The sequence below is a fragment of the Anomaloglossus baeobatrachus genome, unplaced genomic scaffold (assembly GCF_048569485.1).
Source record: "Anomaloglossus baeobatrachus isolate aAnoBae1 unplaced genomic scaffold, aAnoBae1.hap1 Scaffold_542, whole genome shotgun sequence".
Taxonomy (NCBI): Eukaryota; Metazoa; Chordata; class Amphibia; order Anura; family Aromobatidae; genus Anomaloglossus; species Anomaloglossus baeobatrachus.
Genome location: NW_027444798.1, coordinates 26,711 through 46,121, shown reverse-complemented (window position 1 = coordinate 46,121; position 19,411 = coordinate 26,711). Strand labels below are relative to the sequence as shown.

The following is a 19,411-nucleotide window of genomic DNA, read 5'->3' as shown; positions in this document are numbered from 1 at the left end:
CAATAGCGCTGCTGCCTAGAAAACAAGCTGCGCAGAAGAAGTTGTTCTTTGGGTGGGAGGGTGGGCTAGTGGAAGGAGGGGGCAATCTCTTTTTTTCCCGGGTGGTAGGGGGATGACAGGAGAAGGGAAGCGGGTGGTGAGAAAGGTACAGAGGGCAGGGTTTGGGGGCTGGGAAGGAAAGGGAAAAGATTAGGGTTTGGGGATGATGAAAGGGCTTTCTACGGGTAAGGATGGCAAAGGGTGGCAGTGACGGAAAGTCAGGCAACCTGTCCTGTCCGTCTTTTTGTATCGTGAATTGGAAAGACTGCAAGGGGGAGGGGAGTTGCTTGCGCCCTAAAGGAGGAGTTATTCAGATTCATTGCAGTGGGCGGCGGCTGCAAAACGCACCATTCTTCTTGTTTTTGCTCTGCAAAGCAGCCTTTTCAAGGGTTGGCTTGGGTGACAAAATGTCTTGTGTAGGCGTGGGTTTGTCTCCCTCTCGCTCTCTCTCCCTAAGATGTGTCCGGCATAGGCCAGGGTGCCACTCGAGGCCCAAACCAATTCTGGTTATCGCTTCTCGGCCTTTTGGCTAAGATCAAGTGTAGTATCTGTTCTTATCAGTTTAATATCTGATACGTCCCCTATCTGGGGACCATATATTAAATGGATTTTTAGAACAGGGAGATGGAAAAAGAGCTTGCTCTGTCCACTCCACGCATTGACCTGGTATTGCAGTACCTCCAGGAACGGTGCACCCCTTCTTAACCCAGTTTCCAAAAGCAGAACTCGATTCACCTGATTCATATTAGCCCGATTAGCGAATTGAAATGAATTTTTATCTAACACACTTTTTACTTGCTTTATTCATCCAAATAGCAAACTCATCACCACTCAACTTCACCAACTCTGCTATGTCCCGTGCAGTATCTTGTTGTCAGTCTAATCTAGATCATGTGTAATTGAATGGAATAGATCCCTTTTGGACAAAGTGGAGTCAGATGCTGCAGTGACCACAGGTGTGAGAGGATCTACAATTGGCATCTGGTGTTATCTCTCTGCTTCCACTCCAAATAAAGTTACCTGTTGTTACCTGAACGTCAAATACTAAGAATGGGCGGCCTATGAAAGAATTAGTACTTTCATTAAGTATACTAAACCGGCTAATTGGGAATAGACAAACTGTAAAAAGCCCTCTGAGAAAGCCCCTCTCTAACCTTTGTTAGTAAGCTTTTCTGTAGCCTGCCTGTTGATGTATTTTCGGTTTGAACAGTGCACAACATGAAGAGACGGAACACTGGCGGCTTGTCACAATGCCCCCCGATGACATCACAATAGCGCTGCTGCCTAGAAAACAAGCTGCGCAGAAGAAGTTGTTCTTTGGGTGGGAGGGTGGGCTAGTGGAAGGAGGGGGCAATCTCTTTTTTTCCCGGGTGGTAGGGGGATGACAGGAGAAGGGAAGCGGGTGGTGAGAAAGGTACAGAGGGCAGGGTTTGGGGGCTGGGAAGGAAAGGGAAAAGATTAGGGTTTGGGGATGATGAAAGGGCTTTCTACGGGTAAGGATGGTAAAGGGTGGCAGTGACGGAAAGTCAGGCAACCTGTCCTGTCCGTCTTTTTGTATCGTGAATTGGAAAGACTGCAAGGGGGAGGGGAGTTGCTTGCGCCCTAAAGGAGGAGTTATTCAGATTCATTGCAGTGGGCGGCGGCTGCAAAACGCACCATTCTTCTTGTTTTTGCTCTGCAAAGCAGCCTTTTCAAGGGTTGGCTTGGGTGACAAAATGTCTTGTGTAGGCGTGGGTTTGTCTCCCTCTCGCTCTCTCTCCCTAAGATGTGTCCGGCATAGGCCAGGGTGCCACTCGAGGCCCAAACCAATTCTGGTTATCGCTTCTCGGCCTTTTGGCTAAGATCAAGTGTAGTATCTGTTCTTATCAGTTTAATATCTGATACGTCCCCTATCTGGGGACCATATATTAAATGGATTTTTAGAACAGGGAGATGGAAAAAGAGCTTGCTCTGTCCACTCCACGCATTGACCTGGTATTGCAGTACCTCCAGGAACGGTGCACCCCTTCTTAACCCAGTTTCCAAAAGCAGAACTCGATTCACCTGATTCATATTAGCCCGATTAGCGAATTGAAATGAATTTTTATCTAACACACTTTTTACTTGCTTTATTCATCCAAATAGCAAACTCATCACCACTCAACTTCACCAACTCTGCTATGTCCCGTGCAGTATCTTGTTGTCAGTCTAATCTAGATCATGTGTAATTGAATGGAATAGATCCCTTTTGGACAAAGTGGAGTCAGATGCTGCAGTGACCACAGGTGTGAGAGGATCTACAATTGGCATCTGGTGTTATCTCTCTGCTTCCACTCCAAATAAAGTTACCTGTTGTTACCTGAACGTCAAATACTAAGAATGGGCGGCCTATGAAAGAATTAGTACTTTCATTAAGTATACTAAACCGGCTAATTGGGAATAGACAAACTGTAAAAAGCCCTCTGAGAAAGCCCCTCTCTAACCTTTGTTAGTAGGCTTTTCTGTAGCCTGCCTGTTGATGTATTTTCGGTTTGAACAGTGCACAACATGAAGAGACGGAACACTGGCGGCTTGTCACAATGCCCCCCGATGACATCACAATAGCGCTGCTGCCTAGAAAACAAGCTGCGCAGAAGAAGTTGTTCTTTGGGTGGGAGGGTGGGCTAGTGGAAGGAGGGGGCAATCTCTTTTTTTCCCGGGTGGTAGGGGGATGACAGGAGAAGGGAAGCGGGTGGTGAGAAAGGTACAGAGGGCAGGGTTTGGGGGCTGGGAAGGAAAGGGAAAAGATTAGGGTTTGGGGATGATGAAAGGGCTTTCTACGGGTAAGGATGGCAAAGGGTGGCAGTGACGGAAAGTCAGGCAACCTGTCCTGTCCGTCTTTTTGTATCGTGAATTGGAAAGACTGCAAGGGGGAGGGGAGTTGCTTGCGCCCTAAAGGAGGAGTTATTCAGATTCATTGCAGTGGGCGGCGGCTGCAAAACGCACCATTCTTCTTGTTTTTGCTCTGCAAAGCAGCCTTTTCAAGGGTTGGCTTGGGTGACAAAATGTCTTGTGTAGGCGTGGGTTTGTCTCCCTCTCGCTCTCTCTCCCTAAGATGTGTCCGGCATAGGCCAGGGTGCCACTCGAGGCCCAAACCAATTCTGGTTATCGCTTCTCGGCCTTTTGGCTAAGATCAAGTGTAGTATCTGTTCTTATCAGTTTAATATCTGATACGTCCCCTATCTGGGGACCATATATTAAATGGATTTTTAGAACAGGGAGATGGAAAAAGAGCTTGCTCTGTCCACTCCACGCATTGACCTGGTATTGCAGTACCTCCAGGAACGGTGCACCCCTTCTTAACCCAGTTTCCAAAAGCAGAACTCGATTCACCTGATTCATATTAGCCCGATTAGCGAATTGAAATGAATTTTTATCTAACACACTTTTTACTTGCTTTATTCATCCAAATAGCAAACTCATCACCACTCAACTTCACCAACTCTGCTATGTCCCGTGCAGTATCTTGTTGTCAGTCTAATCTAGATCATGTGTAATTGAATGGAATAGATCCCTTTTGGACAAAGTGGAGTCAGATGCTGCAGTGACCACAGGTGTGAGAGGATCTACAATTGGCATCTGGTGTTATCTCTCTGCTTCCACTCCAAATAAAGTTACCTGTTGTTACCTGAACGTCAAATACTAAGAATGGGCGGCCTATGAAAGAATTAGTACTTTCATTAAGTATACTAAACCGGCTAATTGGGAATAGACAAACTGTAAAAAGCCCTCTGAGAAAGCCCCTCTCTAACCTTTGTTAGTAAGCTTTTCTGTAGCCTGCCTGTTGATGTATTTTCGGTTTGAACAGTGCACAACATGAAGAGACGGAACACTGGCGGCTTGTCACAATGCCCCCCGATGACATCACAATAGCGCTGCTGCCTAGAAAACAAGCTGCGCAGAAGAAGTTGTTCTTTGGGTGGGAGGGTGGGCTAGTGGAAGGAGGGGGCAATCTCTTTTTTTCCCGGGTGGTAGGGGGATGACAGGAGAAGGGAAGCGGGTGGTGAGAAAGGTACAGAGGGCAGGGTTTGGGGGCTGGGAAGGAAAGGGAAAAGATTAGGGTTTGGGGATGATGAAAGGGCTTTCTACGGGTAAGGATGGCAAAGGGTGGCAGTGACGGAAAGTCAGGCAACCTGTCCTGTCCGTCTTTTTGTATCGTGAATTGGAAAGACTGCAAGGGGGAGGGGAGTTGCTTGCGCCCTAAAGGAGGAGTTATTCAGATTCATTGCAGTGGGCGGCGGCTGCAAAACGCACCATTCTTCTTGTTTTTGCTCTGCAAAGCAGCCTTTTCAAGGGTTGGCTTGGGTGACAAAATGTCTTGTGTAGGCGTGGGTTTGTCTCCCTCTCGCTCTCTCTCCCTAAGATGTGTCCGGCATAGGCCAGGGTGCCACTCGAGGCCCAAACCAATTCTGGTTATCGCTTCTCGGCCTTTTGGCTAAGATCAAGTGTAGTATCTGTTCTTATCAGTTTAATATCTGATACGTCCCCTATCTGGGGACCATATATTAAATGGATTTTTAGAACAGGGAGATGGAAAAAGAGCTTGCTCTGTCCACTCCACGCATTGACCTGGTATTGCAGTACCTCCAGGAACGGTGCACCCCTTCTTAACCCAGTTTCCAAAAGCAGAACTCGATTCACCTGATTCATATTAGCCCGATTAGCGAATTGAAATGAATTTTTATCTAACACACTTTTTACTTGCTTTATTCATCCAAATAGCAAACTCATCACCACTCAACTTCACCAACTCTGCTATGTCCCGTGCAGTATCTTGTTGTCAGTCTAATCTAGATCATGTGTAATTGAATGGAATAGATCCCTTTTGGACAAAGTGGAGTCAGATGCTGCAGTGACCACAGGTGTGAGAGGATCTACAATTGGCATCTGGTGTTATCTCTCTGCTTCCACTCCAAATAAAGTTACCTGTTGTTACCTGAACGTCAAATACTAAGAATGGGCGGCCTATGAAAGAATTAGTACTTTCATTAAGTATACTAAACCGGCTAATTGGGAATAGACAAACTGTAAAAAGCCCTCTGAGAAAGCCCCTCTCTAACCTTTGTTAGTAAGCTTTTCTGTAGCCTGCCTGTTGATGTATTTTCGGTTTGAACAGTGCACAACATGAAGAGACGGAACACTGGCGGCTTGTCACAATGCCCCCCGATGACATCACAATAGCGCTGCTGCCTAGAAAACAAGCTGCGCAGAAGAAGTTGTTCTTTGGGTGGGAGGGTGGGCTAGTGGAAGGAGGGGGCAATCTCTTTTTTTCCCGGGTGGTAGGGGGATGACAGGAGAAGGGAAGCGGGTGGTGAGAAAGGTACAGAGGGCAGGGTTTGGGGGCTGGGAAGGAAAGGGAAAAGATTAGGGTTTGGGGATGATGAAAGGGCTTTCTACGGGTAAGGATGGCAAAGGGTGGCAGTGACGGAAAGTCAGGCAACCTGTCCTGTCCGTCTTTTTGTATCGTGAATTGGAAAGACTGCAAGGGGGAGGGGAGTTGCTTGCGCCCTAAAGGAGGAGTTATTCAGATTCATTGCAGTGGGCGGCGGCTGCAAAACGCACCATTCTTCTTGTTTTTGCTCTGCAAAGCAGCCTTTTCAAGGGTTGGCTTGGGTGACAAAATGTCTTGTGTAGGCGTGGGTTTGTCTCCCTCTCGCTCTCTCTCCCTAAGATGTGTCCGGCATAGGCCAGGGTGCCACTCGAGGCCCAAACCAATTCTGGTTATCGCTTCTCGGCCTTTTGGCTAAGATCAAGTGTAGTATCTGTTCTTATCAGTTTAATATCTGATACGTCCCCTATCTGGGGACCATATATTAAATGGATTTTTAGAACAGGGAGATGGAAAAAGAGCTTGCTCTGTCCACTCCACGCATTGACCTGGTATTGCAGTACCTCCAGGAACGGTGCACCCCTTCTTAACCCAGTTTCCAAAAGCAGAACTCGATTCACCTGATTCATATTAGCCCGATTAGCGAATTGAAATGAATTTTTATCTAACACACTTTTTACTTGCTTTATTCATCCAAATAGCAAACTCATCACCACTCAACTTCACCAACTCTGCTATGTCCCGTGCAGTATCTTGTTGTCAGTCTAATCTAGATCATGTGTAATTGAATGGAATAGATCCCTTTTGGACAAAGTGGAGTCAGATGCTGCAGTGACCACAGGTGTGAGAGGATCTACAATTGGCATCTGGTGTTATCTCTCTGCTTCCACTCCAAATAAAGTTACCTGTTGTTACCTGAACGTCAAATACTAAGAATGGGCGGCCTATGAAAGAATTAGTACTTTCATTAAGTATACTAAACCGGCTAATTGGGAATAGACAAACTGTAAAAAGCCCTCTGAGAAAGCCCCTCTCTAACCTTTGTTAGTAAGCTTTTCTGTAGCCTGCCTGTTGATGTATTTTCGGTTTGAACAGTGCACAACATGAAGAGACGGAACACTGGCGGCTTGTCACAATGCCCCCCGATGACATCACAATAGCGCTGCTGCCTAGAAAACAAGCTGCGCAGAAGAAGTTGTTCTTTGGGTGGGAGGGTGGGCTAGTGGAAGGAGGGGGCAATCTCTTTTTTTCCCGGGTGGTAGGGGGATGACAGGAGAAGGGAAGCGGGTGGTGAGAAAGGTACAGAGGGCAGGGTTTGGGGGCTGGGAAGGAAAGGGAAAAGATTAGGGTTTGGGGATGATGAAAGGGCTTTCTACGGGTAAGGATGGCAAAGGGTGGCAGTGACGGAAAGTCAGGCAACCTGTCCTGTCCGTCTTTTTGTATCGTGAATTGGAAAGACTGCAAGGGGGAGGGGAGTTGCTTGCGCCCTAAAGGAGGAGTTATTCAGATTCATTGCAGTGGGCGGCGGCTGCAAAACGCACCATTCTTCTTGTTTTTGCTCTGCAAAGCAGCCTTTTCAAGGGTTGGCTTGGGTGACAAAATGTCTTGTGTAGGCGTGGGTTTGTCTCCCTCTCGCTCTCTCTCCCTAAGATGTGTCCGGCATAGGCCAGGGTGCCACTCGAGGCCCAAACCAATTCTGGTTATCGCTTCTCGGCCTTTTGGCTAAGATCAAGTGTAGTATCTGTTCTTATCAGTTTAATATCTGATACGTCCCCTATCTGGGGACCATATATTAAATGGATTTTTAGAACAGGGAGATGGAAAAAGAGCTTGCTCTGTCCACTCCACGCATTGACCTGGTATTGCAGTACCTCCAGGAACGGTGCACCCCTTCTTAACCCAGTTTCCAAAAGCAGAACTCGATTCACCTGATTCATATTAGCCCGATTAGCGAATTGAAATGAATTTTTATCTAACACACTTTTTACTTGCTTTATTCATCCAAATAGCAAACTCATCACCACTCAACTTCACCAACTCTGCTATGTCCCGTGCAGTATCTTGTTGTCAGTCTAATCTAGATCATGTGTAATTGAATGGAATAGATCCCTTTTGGACAAAGTGGAGTCAGATGCTGCAGTGACCACAGGTGTGAGAGGATCTACAATTGGCATCTGGTGTTATCTCTCTGCTTCCACTCCAAATAAAGTTACCTGTTGTTACCTGAACGTCAAATACTAAGAATGGGCGGCCTATGAAAGAATTAGTACTTTCATTAAGTATACTAAACCGGCTAATTGGGAATAGACAAACTGTAAAAAGCCCTCTGAGAAAGCCCCTCTCTAACCTTTGTTAGTAAGCTTTTCTGTAGCCTGCCTGTTGATGTATTTTCGGTTTGAACAGTGCACAACATGAAGAGACGGAACACTGGCGGCTTGTCACAATGCCCCCCGATGACATCACAATAGCGCTGCTGCCTAGAAAACAAGCTGCGCAGAAGAAGTTGTTCTTTGGGTGGGAGGGTGGGCTAGTGGAAGGAGGGGGCAATCTCTTTTTTTCCCGGGTGGTAGGGGGATGACAGGAGAAGGGAAGCGGGTGGTGAGAAAGGTACAGAGGGCAGGGTTTGGGGGCTGGGAAGGAAAGGGAAAAGATTAGGGTTTGGGGATGATGAAAGGGCTTTCTACGGGTAAGGATGGCAAAGGGTGGCAGTGACGGAAAGTCAGGCAACCTGTCCTGTCCGTCTTTTTGTATCGTGAATTGGAAAGACTGCAAGGGGGAGGGGAGTTGCTTGCGCCCTAAAGGAGGAGTTATTCAGATTCATTGCAGTGGGCGGCGGCTGCAAAACGCACCATTCTTCTTGTTTTTGCTCTGCAAAGCAGCCTTTTCAAGGGTTGGCTTGGGTGACAAAATGTCTTGTGTAGGCGTGGGTTTGTCTCCCTCTCGCTCTCTCTCCCTAAGATGTGTCCGGCATAGGCCAGGGTGCCACTCGAGGCCCAAACCAATTCTGGTTATCGCTTCTCGGCCTTTTGGCTAAGATCAAGTGTAGTATCTGTTCTTATCAGTTTAATATCTGATACGTCCCCTATCTGGGGACCATATATTAAATGGATTTTTAGAACAGGGAGATGGAAAAAGAGCTTGCTCTGTCCACTCCACGCATTGACCTGGTATTGCAGTACCTCCAGGAACGGTGCACCCCTTCTTAACCCAGTTTCCAAAAGCAGAACTCGATTCACCTGATTCATATTAGCCCGATTAGCGAATTGAAATGAATTTTTATCTAACACACTTTTTACTTGCTTTATTCATCCAAATAGCAAACTCATCACCACTCAACTTCACCAACTCTGCTATGTCCCGTGCAGTATCTTGTTGTCAGTCTAATCTAGATCATGTGTAATTGAATGGAATAGATCCCTTTTGGACAAAGTGGAGTCAGATGCTGCAGTGACCACAGGTGTGAGAGGATCTACAATTGGCATCTGGTGTTATCTCTCTGCTTCCACTCCAAATAAAGTTACCTGTTGTTACCTGAACGTCAAATACTAAGAATGGGCGGCCTATGAAAGAATTAGTACTTTCATTAAGTATACTAAACCGGCTAATTGGGAATAGACAAACTGTAAAAAGCCCTCTGAGAAAGCCCCTCTCTAACCTTTGTTAGTAAGCTTTTCTGTAGCCTGCCTGTTGATGTATTTTCGGTTTGAACAGTGCACAACATGAAGAGACGGAACACTGGCGGCTTGTCACAATGCCCCCCGATGACATCACAATAGCGCTGCTGCCTAGAAAACAAGCTGCGCAGAAGAAGTTGTTCTTTGGGTGGGAGGGTGGGCTAGTGGAAGGAGGGGGCAATCTCTTTTTTTCCCGGGTGGTAGGGGGATGACAGGAGAAGGGAAGCGGGTGGTGAGAAAGGTACAGAGGGCAGGGTTTGGGGGCTGGGAAGGAAAGGGAAAAAATTAGGGTTTGGGGATGATGAAAGGGCTTTCTACGGGTAAGGATGGCAAAGGGTGGCAGTGACGGAAAGTCAGGCAACCTGTCCTGTCCGTCTTTTTGTATCGTGAATTGGAAAGACTGCAAGGGGGAGGGGAGTTGCTTGCGCCCTAAAGGAGGAGTTATTCAGATTCATTGCAGTGGGCGGCGGCTGCAAAACGCACCATTCTTCTTGTTTTTGCTCTGCAAAGCAGCCTTTTCAAGGGTTGGCTTGGGTGACAAAATGTCTTGTGTAGGCGTGGGTTTGTCTCCCTCTCGCTCTCTCTCCCTAAGATGTGTCCGGCATAGGCCAGGGTGCCACTCGAGGCCCAAACCAATTCTGGTTATCGCTTCTCGGCCTTTTGGCTAAGATCAAGTGTAGTATCTGTTCTTATCAGTTTAATATCTGATACGTCCCCTATCTGGGGACCATATATTAAATGGATTTTTAGAACAGGGAGATGGAAAAAGAGCTTGCTCTGTCCACTCCACGCATTGACCTGGTATTGCAGTACCTCCAGGAACGGTGCACCCCTTCTTAACCCAGTTTCCAAAAGCAGAACTCGATTCACCTGATTCATATTAGCCCGATTAGCGAATTGAAATGAATTTTTATCTAACACACTTTTTACTTGCTTTATTCATCCAAATAGCAAACTCATCACCACTCAACTTCACCAACTCTGCTATGTCCCGTGCAGTATCTTGTTGTCAGTCTAATCTAGATCATGTGTAATTGAATGGAATAGATCCCTTTTGGACAAAGTGGAGTCAGATGCTGCAGTGACCACAGGTGTGAGAGGATCTACAATTGGCATCTGGTGTTATCTCTCTGCTTCCACTCCAAATAAAGTTACCTGTTGTTACCTGAACGTCAAATACTAAGAATGGGCGGCCTATGAAAGAATTAGTACTTTCATTAAGTATACTAAACCGGCTAATTGGGAATAGACAAACTGTAAAAAGCCCTCTGAGAAAGCCCCTCTCTAACCTTTGTTAGTAAGCTTTTCTGTAGCCTGCCTGTTGATGTATTTTCGGTTTGAACAGTGCACAACATGAAGAGACGGAACACTGGCGGCTTGTCACAATGCCCCCCGATGACATCACAATAGCGCTGCTGCCTAGAAAACAAGCTGCGCAGAAGAAGTTGTTCTTTGGGTGGGAGGGTGGGCTAGTGGAAGGAGGGGGCAATCTCTTTTTTTCCCGGGTGGTAGGGGGATGACAGGAGAAGGGAAGCGGGTGGTGAGAAAGGTACAGAGGGCAGGGTTTGGGGGCTGGGAAGGAAAGGGAAAAGATTAGGGTTTGGGGATGATGAAAGGGCTTTCTACGGGTAAGGATGGCAAAGGGTGGCAGTGACGGAAAGTCAGGCAACCTGTCCTGTCCGTCTTTTTGTATCGTGAATTGGAAAGACTGCAAGGGGGAGGGGAGTTGCTTGCGCCCTAAAGGAGGAGTTATTCAGATTCATTGCAGTGGGCGGCGGCTGCAAAACGCACCATTCTTCTTGTTTTTGCTCTGCAAAGCAGCCTTTTCAAGGGTTGGCTTGGGTGACAAAATGTCTTGTGTAGGCGTGGGTTTGTCTCCCTCTCGCTCTCTCTCCCTAAGATGTGTCCGGCATAGGCCAGGGTGCCACTCGAGGCCCAAACCAATTCTGGTTATCGCTTCTCGGCCTTTTGGCTAAGATCAAGTGTAGTATCTGTTCTTATCAGTTTAATATCTGATACGTCCCCTATCTGGGGACCATATATTAAATGGATTTTTAGAACAGGGAGATGGAAAAAGAGCTTGCTCTGTCCACTCCACGCATTGACCTGGTATTGCAGTACCTCCAGGAACGGTGCACCCCTTCTTAACCCAGTTTCCAAAAGCAGAACTCGATTCACCTGATTCATATTAGCCCGATTAGCGAATTGAAATGAATTTTTATCTAACACACTTTTTACTTGCTTTATTCATCCAAATAGCAAACTCATCACCACTCAACTTCACCAACTCTGCTATGTCCCGTGCAGTATCTTGTTGTCAGTCTAATCTAGATCATGTGTAATTGAATGGAATAGATCCCTTTTGGACAAAGTGGAGTCAGATGCTGCAGTGACCACAGGTGTGAGAGGATCTACAATTGGCATCTGGTGTTATCTCTCTGCTTCCACTCCAAATAAAGTTACCTGTTGTTACCTGAACGTCAAATACTAAGAATGGGCGGCCTATGAAAGAATTAGTACTTTCATTAAGTATACTAAACCGGCTAATTGGGAATAGACAAACTGTAAAAAGCCCTCTGAGAAAGCCCCTCTCTAACCTTTGTTAGTAAGCTTTTCTGTAGCCTGCCTGTTGATGTATTTTCGGTTTGAACAGTGCACAACATGAAGAGACGGAACACTGGCGGCTTGTCACAATGCCCCCCGATGACATCACAATAGCGCTGCTGCCTAGAAAACAAGCTGCGCAGAAGAAGTTGTTCTTTGGGTGGGAGGGTGGGCTAGTGGAAGGAGGGGGCAATCTCTTTTTTTCCCGGGTGGTAGGGGGATGACAGGAGAAGGGAAGCGGGTGGTGAGAAAGGTACAGAGGGCAGGGTTTGGGGGCTGGGAAGGAAAGGGAAAAGATTAGGGTTTGGGGATGATGAAAGGGCTTTCTACGGGTAAGGATGGCAAAGGGTGGCAGTGACGGAAAGTCAGGCAACCTGTCCTGTCCGTCTTTTTGTATCGTGAATTGGAAAGACTGCAAGGGGGAGGGGAGTTGCTTGCACCCTAAAGGAGGAGTTATTCAGATTCATTGCAGTGGGCGGCGGCTGCAAAACGCACCATTCTTCTTGTTTTTGCTCTGCAAAGCAGCCTTTTCAAGGGTTGGCTTGGGTGACAAAATGTCTTGTGTAGGCGTGGGTTTGTCTCCCTCTCGCTCTCTCTCCCTAAGATGTGTCCGGCATAGGCCAGGGTGCCACTCGAGGCCCAAACCAATTCTGGTTATCGCTTCTCGGCCTTTTGGCTAAGATCAAATGTAGTATCTGTTCTTATCAGTTTAATATCTGATACGTCCCCTATCTGGGGACCATATATTAAATGGATTTTTAGAACAGGGAGATGGAAAAAGAGCTTGCTCTGTCCACTCCACGCATTGACCTGGTATTGCAGTACCTCCAGGAACGGTGCACCCCTTCTTAACCCAGTTTCCAAAAGCAGAACTCGATTCACCTGATTCATATTAGCCCGATTAGCGAATTGAAATGAATTTTTATCTAACACACTTTTTACTTGCTTTATTCATCCAAATAGCAAACTCATCACCACTCAACTTCACCAACTCTGCTATGTCCCGTGCAGTATCTTGTTGTCAGTCTAATCTAGATCATGTGTAATTGAATGGAATAGATCCCTTTTGGACAAAGTGGAGTCAGATGCTGCAGTGACCACAGGTGTGAGAGGATCTACAATTGGCATCTGGTGTTATCTCTCTGCTTCCACTCCAAATAAAGTTACCTGTTGTTACCTGAACGTCAAATACTAAGAATGGGCGGCCTATGAAAGAATTAGTACTTTCATTAAGTATACTAAACCGGCTAATTGGGAATAGACAAACTGTAAAAAGCCCTCTGAGAAAGCCCCTCTCTAACCTTTGTTAGTAAGCTTTTCTGTAGCCTGCCTGTTGATGTATTTTCGGTTTGAACAGTGCACAACATGAAGAGACGGAACACTGGCGGCTTGTCACAATGCCCCCTGATGACATCACAATAGCGCTGCTGCCTAGAAAACAAGCTGCGCAGAAGAAGTTGTTCTTTGGGTGGGAGGGTGGGCTAGTGGAAGGAGGGGGCAATCTCTTTTTTTCCCGGGTGGTAGGGGGATGACAGGAGAAGGGAAGCGGGTGGTGAGAAAGGTACAGAGGGCAGGGTTTGGGGGCTGGGAAGGAAAGGGAAAAGATTAGGGTTTGGGGATGATGAAAGGGCTTTCTACGGGTAAGGATGGCAAAGGGTGGCAGTGACGGAAAGTCAGGCAACCTGTCCTGTCCGTCTTTTTGTATCGTGAATTGGAAAGACTGCAAGGGGGAGGGGAGTTGCTTGCGCCCTAAAGGAGGAGTTATTCAGATTCATTGCAGTGGGCGGCGGCTGCAAAACGCACCATTCTTCTTGTTTTTGCTCTGCAAAGCAGCCTTTTCAAGGGTTGGCTTGGGTGACAAAATGTCTTGTGTAGGCGTGGGTTTGTCTCCCTCTCGCTCTCTCTCCCTAAGATGTGTCCGGCATAGGCCAGGGTGCCACTCGAGGCCCAAACCAATTCTGGTTATCGCTTCTCGGCCTTTTGGCTAAGATCAAGTGTAGTATCTGTTCTTATCAGTTTAATATCTGATACGTCCCCTATCTGGGGACCATATATTAAATGGATTTTTAGAACAGGGAGATGGAAAAAGAGCTTGCTCTGTCCACTCCACGCATTGACCTGGTATTGCAGTACCTCCAGGAACGGTGCACCCCTTCTTAACCCAGTTTCCAAAAGCAGAACTCGATTCACCTGATTCATATTAGCCCGATTAGCGAATTGAAATGAATTTTTATCTAACACACTTTTTACTTGCTTTATTCATCCAAATAGCAAACTCATCACCACTCAACTTCACCAACTCTGCTATGTCCCGTGCAGTATCTTGTTGTCAGTCTAATCTAGATCATGTGTAATTGAATGGAATAGATCCCTTTTGGACAAAGTGGAGTCAGATGCTGCAGTGACCACAGGTGTGAGAGGATCTACAATTGGCATCTGGTGTTATCTCTCTGCTTCCACTCCAAATAAAGTTACCTGTTGTTACCTGAACGTCAAATACTAAGAATGGGCGGCCTATGAAAGAATTAGTACTTTCATTAAGTATACTAAACCGGCTAATTGGGAATAGACAAACTGTAAAAAGCCCTCTGAGAAAGCCCCTCTCTAACCTTTGTTAGTAAGCTTTTCTGTAGCCTGCCTGTTGATGTATTTTCGGTTTGAACAGTGCACAACATGAAGAGACGGAACACTGGCGGCTTGTCACAATGCCCCCCGATGACATCACAATAGCGCTGCTGCCTAGAAAACAAGCTGCGCAGAAGAAGTTGTTCTTTGGGTGGGAGGGTGGGCTAGTGGAAGGAGGGGGCAATCTCTTTTTTTCCCGGGTGGTAGGGGGATGACAGGAGAAGGGAAGCGGGTGGTGAGAAAGGTACAGAGGGCAGGGTTTGGGGGCTGGGAAGGAAAGGGAAAAGATTAGGGTTTGGGGATGATGAAAGGGCTTTCTACGGGTAAGGATGGCAAAGGGTGGCAGTGACGGAAAGTCAGGCAACCTGTCCTGTCCGTCTTTTTGTATCGTGAATTGGAAAGACTGCAAGGGGGAGGGGAGTTGCTTGCGCCCTAAAGGAGGAGTTATTCAGATTCATTGCAGTGGGCGGCGGCTGCAAAACGCACCATTCTTCTTGTTTTTGCTCTGCAAAGCAGCCTTTTCAAGGGTTGGCTTGGGTGACAAAATGTCTTGTGTAGGCGTGGGTTTGTCTCCCTCTCGCTCTCTCTCCCTAAGATGTGTCCGGCATAGGCCAGGGTGCCACTCGAGGCCCAAACCAATTCTGGTTATCGCTTCTCGGCCTTTTGGCTAAGATCAAGTGTAGTATCTGTTCTTATCAGTTTAATATCTGATACGTCCCCTATCTGGGGACCATATATTAAATGGATTTTTAGAACAGGGAGATGGAAAAAGAGCTTGCTCTGTCCACTCCACGCATTGACCTGGTATTGCAGTACCTCCAGGAACGGTGCACCCCTTCTTAACCCAGTTTCCAAAAGCAGAACTCGATTCACCTGATTCATATTAGCCCGATTAGCGAATTGAAATGAATTTTTATCTAACACACTTTTTACTTGCTTTATTCATCCAAATAGCAAACTCATCACCACTCAACTTCACCAACTCTGCTATGTCCCGTGCAGTATCTTGTTGTCAGTCTAATCTACATCATGTGTAATTGAATGGAATAGATCCCTTTTGGACAAAGTGGAGTCAGATGCTGCAGTGACCACAGGTGTGAGAGGATCTACAATTGGCATCTGGTGTTATCTCTCTGCTTCCACTCCAAATAAAGTTACCTGTTGTTACCTGAACGTCAAATACTAAGAATGGGCGGCCTATGAAAGAATTAGTACTTTCATTAAGTATACTAAACCGGCTAATTGGGAATAGACAAACTGTAAAAAGCCCTCTGAGAAAGCCCCTCTCTAACCTTTGTTAGTAAGCTTTTCTGTAGCCTGCCTGTTGATGTATTTTCGGTTTGAACAGTGCACAACATGAAGAGACGGAACACTGGCGGCTTGTCACAATGCCCCCCGATGACATCACAATAGCGCTGCTGCCTAGAAAACAAGCTGCGCAGAAGAAGTTGTTCTTTGGGTGGGAGGGTGGGCTAGTGGAAGGAGGGGGCAATCTCTTTTTTTCCCGGGTGGTAGGGGGATGACAGGAGAAGGGAAGCGGGTGGTGAGAAAGGTACAGAGGGCAGGGTTTGGGGGCTGGGAAGGAAAGGGAAAAGATTAGGGTTTGGGGATGATGAAAGGGCTTTCTACGGGTAAGGATGGCAAAGGGTGGCAGTGACGGAAAGTCAGGCAACCTGTCCTGTCCGTATTTTTGTATCGTGAATTGGAAAGACTGCAAGGGGGAGGGGAGTTGCTTGCGCCCTAAAGGAGGAGTTATTCAGATTCATTGCAGTGGGCGGCGGCTGCAAAACGCACCATTCTTCTTGTTTTTGCTCTGCAAAGCAGCCTTTTCAAGGGTTGGCTTGGGTGACAAAATGTCTTGTGTAGGCGTGGGTTTGTCTCCCTCTCGCTCTCTCTCCCTAAGATGTGTCCGGCATAGGCCAGGGTGCCACTCGAGGCCCAAACCAATTCTGGTTATCGCTTCTCGGCCTTTTGGCTAAGATCAAGTGTAGTATCTGTTCTTATCAGTTTAATATCTGATACGTCCCCTATCTGGGGACCATATATTAAATGGATTTTTAGAACAGGGAGATGGAAAAAGAGCTTGCTCTGTCCACTCCACGCATTGACCTGGTATTGCAGTACCTCCAGGAACGGTGCACCCCTTCTTAACCCAGTTTCCAAAAGCAGAACTCGATTCACCTGATTCATATTAGCCCGATTAGCGAATTGAAATGAATTTTTATCTAACACACTTTTTACTTGCTTTATTCATCCAAATAGCAAACTCATCACCACTCAACTTCACCAACTCTGCTATGTCCCGTGCAGTATCTTGTTGTCAGTCTAATCTAGATCATGTGTAATTGAATGGAATAGATCCCTTTTGGACAAAGTGGAGTCAGATGCTGCAGTGACCACAGGTGTGAGAGGATCTACAATTGGCATCTGGTGTTATCTCTCTGCTTCCACTCCAAATAAAGTTACCTGTTGTTACCTGAACGTCAAATACTAAGAATGGGCGGCCTATGAAAGAATTAGTACTTTCATTAAGTATACTAAACCGGCTAATTGGGAATAGACAAACTGTAAAAAGCCCTCTGAGAAAGCCCCTCTCTAACCTTTGTTAGTAAGCTTTTCTGTAGCCTGCCTGTTGATGTATTTTCGGTTTGAACAGTGCACAACATGAAGAGACGGAACACTGGCGGCTTGTCACAATGCCCCCCGATGACATCACAATAGCGCTGCTGCCTAGAAAACAAGCTGCGCAGAAGAAGTTGTTCTTTGGGTGGGAGGGTGGGCTAGTGGAAGGAGGGGGCAATCTCTTTTTTTCCCGGGTGGTAGGGGGATGACAGGAGAAGGGAAGCGGGTGGTGAGAAAGGTACAGAGGGCAGGGTTTGGGGGCTGGGAAGGAAAGGGAAAAGATTAGGGTTTGGGGATGATGAAAGGGCTTTCTACGGGTAAGGATGGCAAAGGGTGGCAGTGACGGAAAGTCAGGCAACCTGTCCTGTCCGTCTTTTTGTATCGTGAATTGGAAAGACTGCAAGGGGGAGGGGAGTTGCTTGCGCCCTAAAGGAGGAGTTATTCAGATTCATTGCAGTGGGCGGCGGCTGCAAAACGCACCATTCTTCTTGTTTTTGCTCTGCAAAGCAGCCTTTTCAAGGGTTGGCTTGGGTGACAAAATGTCTTGTGTAGGCGTGGGTTTGTCTCCCTCTCGCTCTCTCTCCCTAAGATGTGTCCGGCATAGGCCAGGGTGCCACTCGAGGCCCAAACCAATTCTGGTTATCGCTTCTCGGCCTTTTGGCTAAGATCAAGTGTAGTATCTGTGAGGCTCGGCAGATGCAATGCACACTGGAAGGTTGCGCTTGCTAGTACTCTTGATGTATAGTATATTCATCTAGAGGAAAACATGGCCCTACCAGGATCGAGGCTATTAGACTGAGTAAGTGTGGGGGCTATGGTGCAATGTGCCCCAGGACTGACGACCCTGGAGTGAGTCTGAGCTTGCTGGCTTGGGACCCCGGCGAGCCTTGGGCTCTGTAGCACACCGTACCTTGCCCTTTCATACTTTCTGAGCATACTGCTCTATCCCGGCCTTCTGGCTAGGAAGGGAAATTTTTATAATCATGGTCGGAGGTCCGTTCAGCTTTGGGCTGAGAAACCAACACCCGGTTGGAGGTCCGGGTCAGCTTCGGCTGAGAAACCAACACCCGGTTGGAGGTCTGGGTCAGCTTCGGCTGAGAAACCAACACCCGGTTGGAGGTCCGGGTCAGCTTCTGCTGAGAAACCAACACCCGGTTGGAGGTCCGGTTAGCCTTGGGCTGAGAAACCAACACCGGTTGACGGTCCGGGCAGTTTCGGCTGCGAAACCAACAACTAGTAGCTCTCTACTCCACTTGGGTAAGATGCCTGGGTGGACGCTGGGAGCAACGACAAGGCTCAACCAGGCTTCGGCTTGGGGGAGCACCGAAGATCCCTGACCCTTGCTGTGGCCTTCTGGCTCGGAGGGACGGGGTTGATTTTTGGGGACCCTCTCCTCACGGAGGGGTCCACACGAATCCTAGCCTTTGCACTGTTTTTGGTGTGACTTCGGTCATGCATTTTTTGCGGTGCTTTGGAAAGCTTCATTAAATCAAAAAATCTGTTCTTATCAGTTTAATATCTGATACGTCCCCTATCTGGGGACCATATATTAAATGGATTTTTAGAACAGGGAGATGGAAAAAGAGCTTGCTCTGTCCACTCCACGCATTGACCTGGTATTGCAGTACCTCCAGGAACGGTGCACCCCTTCTTAACCCAGTTTCCAAAAGCAGAACTCGATTCACCTGATTCATATTAGCCCGATTAGCGAATTGAAATGAATTTTTATCTAACACACTTTTTACTTGCTTTATTCATCCAAATAGCAAACTCATCACCACTCAACTTCACCAACTCTGCTATGTCCCGTGCAGTATCTTGTTGTCAGTCTAATCTAGATCATGTGTAATTGAATGGAATAGATCCCTTTTGGACAAAGTGGAGTCAGATGCTGCAGTGACCACAGGTGTGAGAGGATCTACAATTGGCATCTGGTGTTACCTCTCTGCTTCCACTCCAAATAAAGTTACCTGTTGTTACCTGAACGTCAAATACTAAGAATGGGCGGCCTATGAAAGAATTAGTACTTTCATTAAGTATACTAAACCGGCTAATTGGGAATAGACAAACTGTAAAAAGCCCTCTGAGAAAGCCCCTCTCTAACCTTTGTTAGTAAGCTTTTCTGTAGCCTGCCTGTTGATGTATTTTCGGTTTGAACAGTGCACAACATGAAGAGACGGAACACTGGCGGCTTGTCACAATGCCCCCCGATGACATCACAATAGCGCTGCTGCCTAGAAAACAAGCTGCGCAGAAGAAGTTGTTCTTTGGGTGGGAGGGTGGGCTAGTGGAAGGAGGGGGCAATCTCTTTTTTTCCCGGGTGGTAGGGGGATGACAGGAGAAGGGAAGCGGGTGGTGAGAAAGGTACAGAGGGCAGGGTTTGGGGGCTGGGAAGGAAAGGGAAAAGATTAGGGTTTGGGGATGATGAAAGGGCTTTCTACGGGTAAGGATGGCAAAGGGTGGCAGTGACGGAAAGTCAGGCAACCTGTCCTGTCCGTCT

The 19,411-nt window shown here is 47.1% G+C and overlaps 14 non-coding genes and 1 pseudogene across 14 annotated transcripts; all 15 read left to right on the top strand.

Annotated features, from left to right (window-relative positions):
- The first annotated feature begins 548 nt into the window (after nucleotides 1-548).
- LOC142283607 (U2 spliceosomal RNA) lies at nucleotides 549-739 on the top strand. The gene has a single exon (XR_012745230.1). It is a non-coding gene; the product is annotated as a U2 spliceosomal RNA (small nuclear RNA).
- A 1,117-nt stretch (nucleotides 740-1,856) lies between these two features.
- Nucleotides 1,857-2,047, top strand: LOC142283606 (U2 spliceosomal RNA). Its single transcript, XR_012745229.1, has one exon. It is a non-coding gene; the product is annotated as a U2 spliceosomal RNA (small nuclear RNA).
- A 1,117-nt stretch (nucleotides 2,048-3,164) lies between these two features.
- On the top strand, nucleotides 3,165-3,355 carry LOC142283605 (U2 spliceosomal RNA). The gene has a single exon (XR_012745228.1). It is a non-coding gene; the product is annotated as a U2 spliceosomal RNA (small nuclear RNA).
- A 1,117-nt stretch (nucleotides 3,356-4,472) lies between these two features.
- Nucleotides 4,473-4,663, top strand: LOC142283604 (U2 spliceosomal RNA). The gene has a single exon (XR_012745227.1). It is a non-coding gene; the product is annotated as a U2 spliceosomal RNA (small nuclear RNA).
- Nucleotides 4,664-5,780: 1,117 nt separating this feature from the next.
- LOC142283603 (U2 spliceosomal RNA) lies at nucleotides 5,781-5,971 on the top strand. Its single transcript, XR_012745226.1, has one exon. It is a non-coding gene; the product is annotated as a U2 spliceosomal RNA (small nuclear RNA).
- Nucleotides 5,972-7,088: 1,117 nt separating this feature from the next.
- On the top strand, nucleotides 7,089-7,279 carry LOC142283602 (U2 spliceosomal RNA). Its single transcript, XR_012745225.1, has one exon. It is a non-coding gene; the product is annotated as a U2 spliceosomal RNA (small nuclear RNA).
- A 1,117-nt stretch (nucleotides 7,280-8,396) lies between these two features.
- On the top strand, nucleotides 8,397-8,587 carry LOC142283601 (U2 spliceosomal RNA). Its single transcript, XR_012745224.1, has one exon. It is a non-coding gene; the product is annotated as a U2 spliceosomal RNA (small nuclear RNA).
- A 1,117-nt stretch (nucleotides 8,588-9,704) lies between these two features.
- LOC142283600 (U2 spliceosomal RNA) lies at nucleotides 9,705-9,895 on the top strand. Its single transcript, XR_012745223.1, has one exon. It is a non-coding gene; the product is annotated as a U2 spliceosomal RNA (small nuclear RNA).
- A 1,117-nt stretch (nucleotides 9,896-11,012) lies between these two features.
- On the top strand, nucleotides 11,013-11,203 carry LOC142283599 (U2 spliceosomal RNA). The gene has a single exon (XR_012745222.1). It is a non-coding gene; the product is annotated as a U2 spliceosomal RNA (small nuclear RNA).
- A 1,117-nt stretch (nucleotides 11,204-12,320) lies between these two features.
- LOC142283560 (U2 spliceosomal RNA) lies at nucleotides 12,321-12,511 on the top strand. The gene has a single exon (XR_012745191.1). It is a non-coding gene; the product is annotated as a U2 spliceosomal RNA (small nuclear RNA).
- Nucleotides 12,512-13,628: 1,117 nt separating this feature from the next.
- Nucleotides 13,629-13,819, top strand: LOC142283597 (U2 spliceosomal RNA). The gene has a single exon (XR_012745220.1). It is a non-coding gene; the product is annotated as a U2 spliceosomal RNA (small nuclear RNA).
- Nucleotides 13,820-14,936: 1,117 nt separating this feature from the next.
- Nucleotides 14,937-15,127, top strand: LOC142283595 (U2 spliceosomal RNA). Its single transcript, XR_012745219.1, has one exon. It is a non-coding gene; the product is annotated as a U2 spliceosomal RNA (small nuclear RNA).
- Nucleotides 15,128-16,244: 1,117 nt separating this feature from the next.
- LOC142283594 (U2 spliceosomal RNA) lies at nucleotides 16,245-16,435 on the top strand. Its single transcript, XR_012745218.1, has one exon. It is a non-coding gene; the product is annotated as a U2 spliceosomal RNA (small nuclear RNA).
- Nucleotides 16,436-17,552: 1,117 nt separating this feature from the next.
- On the top strand, nucleotides 17,553-17,679 carry LOC142283583 (U2 spliceosomal RNA; annotated as a pseudogene).
- Nucleotides 17,680-18,363: 684 nt separating this feature from the next.
- Nucleotides 18,364-18,561, top strand: LOC142283572 (U2 spliceosomal RNA). Its single transcript, XR_012745202.1, has one exon. It is a non-coding gene; the product is annotated as a U2 spliceosomal RNA (small nuclear RNA).
- The last annotated feature ends 850 nt before the right edge of the window (nucleotides 18,562-19,411 follow it).